The 8,027-nt window shown below is 41.6% G+C and overlaps 1 long non-coding RNA gene across 1 annotated transcript in view; it reads left to right on the forward strand.

The window, feature by feature from the left end:
• Positions 1-8,027, forward strand: part of LOC106726908 — an 11,417-nt gene that overhangs the window by 2,199 nt on the left and 1,191 nt on the right. The gene's annotated exons all lie outside the window — the stretch shown is intronic.

An 8,027-nucleotide genomic window follows, 5' to 3' on the forward strand; every position in this document is an offset into this window, starting at 1 on the left:
CACACATATAAAAAACTCTCACTGGCACCAATTGCATGCATGTGTTTTGATCTGTCATTGTCATCATGAATTTGGTTGATACTTCCATTAGAGAGAAAGGGCGGATAGTGATATTAAAATATTTCTTCTAATTAATGTCCTTTTAATGTGCATGAATCTGTGCACCAGGCCACTAGTTATACATAAACACTTATTTCCATGGCCATAAAAACACTTTGTAAATATGCTTTCTAAGGGCTTCATATATCCTATTTCTGGATGAGCCACAGTCTGTTGCATGATTCAGGCTGGGACTGTGAGTGTGGCCACAGCCTGAGGCTGTGAGGAAGGGCTGTGGTCCCACAGCTGAGTTGGCCTGGGTCCTGGCAGCCTCCTGTCACAGCCTCTTGAAAAGAGACCAACCACAGAATTGATGTGGAGGAAAGGGCACAATTCTGCCTGTGGGGCTCAGTTTTCTTACCTGAAAAGTGGGGCAATAACTAACTAATGCAAACAATTGTACTAAAAATATAAGTAAATTATATAATAGGCTACTTGGAATACATAACATGTAATTTCATTTATTTATTTATTTTTATTAAATTTATTGGGGTGACACTGGTTAATAGGATCATGTAGGTTTCAGGTGTAGATTTCTGTGTTACAAGATCTGTATATTGCACCGTGTGACCACTACCCAAAGTCAAATCATCTTCTGTCACCATATGTTAGGATCCTCTTCTCCCCTCAACCCACACCCCCTTCCCTCTGGCAACCACCACACTGCTGTTTGTGTTCATGAGATTCAGTTTTATATCCCCCATATGAGTGAAATCACATGGTTCTTAGCTCTTCCTGATTGACTTACTTAGCATAACGTTCTCAAGGTCCATCCATGGTGTTGCAAATGGCAGTGTTTCATCCTTTCTTATGCCTGAGTAGTATTCCATTGTGTACATGGACCACATCTTCTTTATCCAGTCCTCTCTATTGCAGGACACTTTGATTGTCTTCATGTCTTGGCCACCATGAATAATGCTGTAATGATCATAGGAGTGCTTATATCTTTAAGAAAAATGTTTTTTTGAGATTTTTGGGTATACACTCAGGAGAGGGATTGCTGGGACATATGGTAGCTCTATTCTTCATTTTTTGAGGCATCGCCAGACTCTTTTCCACAGTGGTTGTACCAGTCTACATTCCCACCAGCAGTGAATGTGGGTTCCCTTTTCTCCACAACCTCTCCAATACCTATTATTACTTGTTTTGTTGATAATGGCCATTCTAACAGGTGTGAGGTGGTATCTCATTGTAGTTTGGAATTGCATTTCCCTAATTGCTAGTGAGGTTGAGCATATTTTCATTAATCTATTGGCTGTTTGTATGTCTTCTTGGGAGAGGTGTCTGTTCAGATCCTCTGTCCATTTTTTAATTAGGCTGTTTGCTTGTTTGGTGTTGAATTTCATGACTTATTTATATATTTTGATATAGTCCCATTCACTTATTTTTGCCTTTACTTTTCTTGACTTTGGGGTCAAATTCATAGAGTGTTCTCTATGACCAAGGCCCATAGGTTTAGTACCTATGCTTTCTTCTGTGTAACTATTGTTTCAGATATTATACTTATGTCTTTGATCCATTTTGAATTAATTTTTACATGAAATCTAGTTTCATTCTTTTGCATATGGCTCTTCAATTTTCCCAGTACCATTTATTGAAGAGGCTTTCTTTTCTCCATTGTGTGTTGTTTTTGCCTTCTCTGTTGAAAATTATCTGTCCATATACATGTGGTTTTATATCTGGGATGTCAATTATGTTCCATTGATCTGTGTGTCTGTTTTTCTTCCAATACCATGCTGCTTTGATTATCATACTTTGGTAATAAAATTTGAAGTCAGGTACTGTGATACCTAAGTTTGTTCTTTTTTTATTTTTATTTTTTTTCAGGATTGCTTTGGCTATTCAGGGTTTTTTGTGGTTCCATACAAATCTGATGATTTATTGTTTTATTTCTTTAAAATATGACATTGGGATTTTGATGGGGACTGCATTAAATCTGTATATTGCTTTGGGTAATATCGCCATTTAAACTATGTTGATTCTTTCATTTTGTTGTGTCTTTTTCAATCTCTTTTAATAATGCGTTGTACTTTTCAGAATATAGTTCTTTCATATTCTTTGTTGTTTATTCTTAGGTATTTTATTCGTTTGGTTGCAATTGCAAAAGGATTTTTTTCATTTCTTTTTCTGAGGTTTCATTGTTAGTATACAGGAAAGCAATGGTTTATTGTGCATTGATTTTGTCTCCTGCAAATTTTCTGTATTTGTTTACTAGTATTTTTTCTAACAGTTTTTTTTTTAATGGAATCTTGAGAGTTCTCTATATACAGAATCATGTCATCTGCAAAAAGTGACTCTTTTCCTTCATTCTTCCCAATTTGGATGCCTTTTATTTCTTTCTCTTGCCTTATTGCTCTGGGCCTTCCAGCACTATGTGGAATAAGAGTGGTGAGAGTGGGCATCCTTGTCTTGTTCCTAATCTTAGAGGGAAAGCTTTCAGTTTTTCACCACTGAGTATGATATTAGCTGAGGGTTTGTCATATATGGCCTATATTATGTTGAGGTATTTTCCTTCAATTTCTATTTTATTGAGTGTTTTCATCATAAATGGATGTTGTATCTTATCAAATGCCTTATCTGCATCTGTTGATAAGATCATATGATTTCTATCCTTTCTTTTGTTAATGTGGTGTGTTACACTCTTTGATTTGTATATGTTGAACTATCCTCTGCCCTTGGAATGCACTTGATCATGATGTATTATTTATTTTTTGCTGGATTGTTGTATTAGATTTTGTTTAGGATTTTTGCATCTGTATTCATAAGAGATATTGGTCTGTAGTATTTTTATTTGTGTCATCTTTGCCAGGTTTGGTATCAGGGTTATGTTGGCTACAAAATGTGTTAGGAAGTATTGCCTCTTCTTCAATTTTTTGGAAGAGTTTGAGAAGGATGGTTTTTAAAAAATATATATTTTATTGATTTTTTTACAGAGAGGAAGGGAGAGGGATAGAGAGTCAGAAACATAGACAAGAGAGAAACATCGATCAGCTGCCTCCTGCACACCCCCCACCGGGGACGCGCCCGCAACCAAGGCACATGCCCTTGACTGGAACTGAACCTGGGACCCCTCAGTCTGCAGGTCAACACTCTATCCACTGAGCCAAACTGGTCAAGGGCGAGAAGGATGGTTTTTAAATCTTCTTTGAACATCTGGTGGAATTCACTGGTGAAGCCATCTGGTCCTGGACTTTTATTTTTTGGGAGGTTTGTGATGGTTGTTTCAACTTCCTCACTGCTGATCAGTCTATTTAGATTTTCCAATTCTTCATGATTTAGTCTAGGAAGGTTGTATATTTCTAGAAGCTTATCCATTTCTTCTAGGTTTTTTAATTTGGTGGCATATGGGCCATCATAGTATTCTAGTAGGATCTGTTTGTATATCTGTGATGTCTGTGGTAACCTCTCCTGTTTCAATTTTTATTTTGTTTATATGGGTCTTTTCTCTTTTTTCCTTAGTGACTCTAGCCAAGGGGTTGTCAATTTTATTAATATTTTCAAAGAACCAGCTCTTTGTTGTATCATCTATACTAATAATAGAGGAATATGCAAATTGTCTGGGATGCCATCACAGTAACAGTAACAACCGAACAGCACGCTGCGTGGGGTGACAAGGCCAGCAGGGGTTTAGTGAGGGATGACCAAATGACTGAACAGCAGGCTGCGTAGGGTGACCAGGCCAGCAGGGGTTTAGTGAGGGATGACCAAATGACTGAACAGCAGGCTGCGTAGGGTGACCAGGCCAGCAGGGGTTTAGTGAGGGATGACCAAATGACTGAACAGCAGGCTGCGTAGGGTGACCAGGCCAGCAGGGGTTTAGTGAGGGATGACCAAATGACTGAACAGCAGGCTGCGTAGGGTGACCAGGCCAGCAGGGGTTTAGTGAGGGATGACCAAATGACTGAACAGCAGGCTGCGTAGGGTGACCAGGCAATTAGGGGTGACCAGGCAGCAGAGGGGAGCATTTGGGGGCAACCAGGCCGGCATGGGAACCAGTAAGGGATCAGGCCTAAACCAGCAGTCGGACATCCCCCGAGGGGTCCTGGATTGAAGAGGGTGCAGGCTGGGCTGAGGGGACCGCCTGCCCGGCCGAATTTCATGCACCTGGCCTCTAGTTTTTATATAGTCTTTTTGTTCTCTATTTCATTCAATTCTGCTCTAATTTTTATTATTTCTTATCTTCTGCTGTCTTTGGGTTGCATTTGTTCTTATTTTTCTAGTTCTTTAAGATATAATGTTCGGTTGCTTACTTGGATTTCTCTTGTTTTTTGAGATAGGCCTGTAATGATGTAAACCTCCCTCTTATTACTGCTTTTGCTGTATCCCAGAGGTTTTGATATGTCATATTGTCATTCTCATTTCTATTTGATCTCATTCTTTATTTCTTCTTTGACCCAATCATTTTTTAGTAGTATATTGTTTAATCTCCACATCTTTGTGGGTTTCTGTATTTCCTTTTTGCAGTTGATTTCTAATTTCAAGGCATTGTTGTCAGAGAATATGTTTGGTATCATTTCAATCTTCTTGAATTTGTTGACTTAATATATAGTCTATACATGCACTAGGGGAAAATGTATAATCTGATATTTTGAGGTGAAAAGCTCTGTAGATGTCAATTGTGTCCATTTGGCCTACTGTGTCACTTAAGACAATATTTCTATATTGATTTTCTGTCAGTGGAGTATTATGGTCCCCAAATATGCCTGTGTTTTTGTCTGTTTCTCCCTTTAGTTATGTAAGTAGTTTCTTTATGTGTGTTGGGGCTCCCTGGCTGGGTGCATATTTATTAAGAAGTGTTTTGTCTTCTTGATGTCCTGTCTCCTTTATCCTTATAAAGTGTCCATCCTTGTCTCTTGTTGCCTTTGTCACCCTGACATCTATTTTGTCAGATATGAGTGTGGCTGCCTCTGCTGTTCTGTGCATGTTATTTGGAGAATCATTTTCCAACTTTTCACTTTGAATCCACCTTTGTCTTTGCAGCTTAAATGTGTCTCTTGAAGGCTGCACAAGTGGGTTTCATAGCTTTTGTTTTCGGGTAGCTCTGTGCCTCCATTGGTTCTTTTCCTTCGTGTTTCTGTTGTTTTTCTTTGGTGGTATTCCATACTTCTTTTCTCTGTGTCCTATTTTTTAAATCTATGTGCTCTGGTTTGGGGATTTTTGTGTGTGTTTACTTTTTAGGTTTATAAAAATGAAGTTGCATGTATACAGTAGTTTTTCTTTTTTCTTTTGAGTGCATTTGATCATCCTCCTCCTTTGACGGTTCAGACCTTTATCTCCTCCACTTTTATGTTTGTTTGTTTGTTTTCACAAATTATCCCTGTTTGTGCTGTTTTTGGTGATCTTGTAGTGTTGTGACTTTATTCTCTTTGCTTCAGGTAGAATAACTCCCATGAGTATTTCTTGCAATGGATTTTTTTTTCTGTTGATAAAGTCCCTTAGCTTCTGTATGTCTGGAAAAGTATTTATTCCTTCTTCATAGTCAAAGGATACCTTTTCTGGATATATTATGCTTGGCTGGTAATTTCTCTCTTTCAATCATTTGAATATTTGGTTCCACTCTCTTCTGGCTTGTGTAGTTTCTTCTGAGAAGTCGGATGAGATTCTGATGGGTTTTCCTTTGTTGGTCACTTCCTTCTTTTTCCTGGTTACTTTGAGAATTTTTTCTTTGTCATTATTTTTTGACAGTTTTAATACAGTGTGCCTTGGAGAGGGACTTTTTGGATTGAGGTAACTAGGTGTTCTTTTTGCTTCTTGGATTTGAGGATCTAGTTCTTTTCATAGGTTTGGGGAGTTCTGTTCCACTATTTATTTGAATCGGCTCTCCATTCCTGTCTCCCTCTCTTGTTCTGCTGGTGTTCTTGTTATAGTCGAGCCTCATATCTCAAATTCTCATATCCTGAACAATTCGCTTCTTGACCAGACAACCCTTTTATGCTGAAACCTTTATTGATTAAACAGTACATTAGAGTTGTCTGTATATAAGAAAGGTTAAAACAAAGAATCATTTGGGGGTCTGGAATGGATTTATTCAATTTACATTATTTTTAAGGAGAAAAAAATGCTTCAGTTTTTGAACAGCCTTCCGGAATGAATTAAGTTTGAGAACTGATGTTCCACTGTATTCTTATATTGCTTTTTGTGATGGAGGCAGATAGTTCTCAGAGAGAGTTTTCACTTCTTTTTATGCTCAGGTCTCTCTCTTCTTCCCTCTGCATCATTTCTAGATCCCTCCTCCTGGTTGGCTCTGTTTCCTATGCTCAGTAGTTCACTCCTAATCTCTTTAATTGCATGCTTCATCTCTAGGGTTTGGCTTGGTTCTTTTTTAAAATTTCAATCTCCCTGGTAAAGTACTCATTTTGTTTATTGATTTATCGTCTGACTTCATTGAATTGCCTGTCTGAATTTTCTCGCATCTTGTTGAGTATTTTCAGAACTGCAATCCTGAATTTCTATCTTCCATTTATATCACATACCAGTATTTCCATGTGTTCAAGTTTACTTTTGGAGGTTTTTCATTTCCTTTCTGAGCTTCCACATTACCATGGTTATTCATGCTTTTGCTGGTCCCCTCTGTCTAGGCATGTATGTATTGTTCACCCTTCTCTAGCAGCTTTCTCTGAAGAGGTCTTTCTACTATTTTCCAGGCGGTGCCACTGAATCAAGATTTTTACCTCTGTGACCTCCCAGAGCTGCCCTGCTAGGATTCCCTCAGACAGTCCTGCCAAGCTGCTTGGGATGGGGTTTGTTCTGCCCTCACTGCAATGGTGACCCCAGACCTCCGCGGGGTGCCATCCCCCTCCCCCACGCCCCACCTGGGGATCTAGCACAACAGGAAACAGCGGTTCTACTGCCATCACTCTCAGTTTACCCGACACCAGGGGCAACTGGAGGTGAGTGTTGGGAGTCACAGGGCGGCAGGGCAGTGGGCTCCATTTCTTTGAATGAAACACCACCACCCGACAGCAGGCACCTGCAGCAGAACCCACTCTGCCCTTCCCGGGGTCTCTGCTGGCTCAGCGCTGTTCACCTGGCATGCCTTGCTGGGCTGCCCACCAAGACTCCCTGCACCTTGTGCCAAAGGCAGCGCCTGCTGCCACTGCTTCCTCCCCTCTCCGGCCAGCCGAGCTGTGAGCTCCTGGCTGCAGGGCTAGGTCCGGGGCCTCTGAGCTCTCCTCCCTCTCCCCTCCCGTTTATCCCTGTTTGCCACCTCAGACGCCTCAATGTGCGTTCTCGTATTGAGCAGGCTACAGCTGATCAACTTGTTCAAGTTACAGGGGGAGGCCCAGGGGGTCTCTCAGGCCGCCATTACCCGACATCACTCCAGAAGAGCTGCACTCGGATGCCAGACCTCTCCGCCCAGCCAGGTGCCTCTTCCGGCCTCATCAGCTCCGAGCCCAGGCTTCTCAGCTGGAGTGTGGAGAGCAGGTGGAAGAGTGGGAAGAATTGACGAAATGAAAACATGTAATATTTAAATATGTAAAATGAAATGAATCTACCCACATGGATCTCCCTAGCTCCCTCCCACGTGTAACATGTGGTGAAGATGGCATGGCCTATGGAAACACAGTGGCTGAGAGAGAGAAGACATGAGTCTGTACAGGAAACACCCTCATGTCTGTCGGGAGCAGTGCTCCTTCTCCAGTTCCCTGAAGTCCATGCAGGGACGCACGGCTTACCCAGCCCGGGCAGGAGGCGGGCAGGCGAGTCCAGGCCCGCGGCCAGCAGGTCCGCCCCTCAGGCTCCCGGCAGCCCCGCTGAGCAGGACAGAAAGGGACCGAGGGTCCTTTCCGCTTGCGCAGGCCCGACCTCCCCCTTCTTTCCAAAGAGGAACCTGGCTTTGCGTTTTCCTGTTGGCGCTTCGCATTGCAGAGCCTGGGAGCGGCGTTAGCCTCCGCCTCCGGGCAGGTGTGCCGGGCCCTGGCGCAGGG

Source organism: Myotis brandtii, unplaced genomic scaffold, assembly GCF_000412655.1.
Source record: "Myotis brandtii unplaced genomic scaffold, ASM41265v1 scaffold33, whole genome shotgun sequence".
NCBI classification, from domain to species: Eukaryota; Metazoa; Chordata; class Mammalia; order Chiroptera; family Vespertilionidae; genus Myotis; species Myotis brandtii.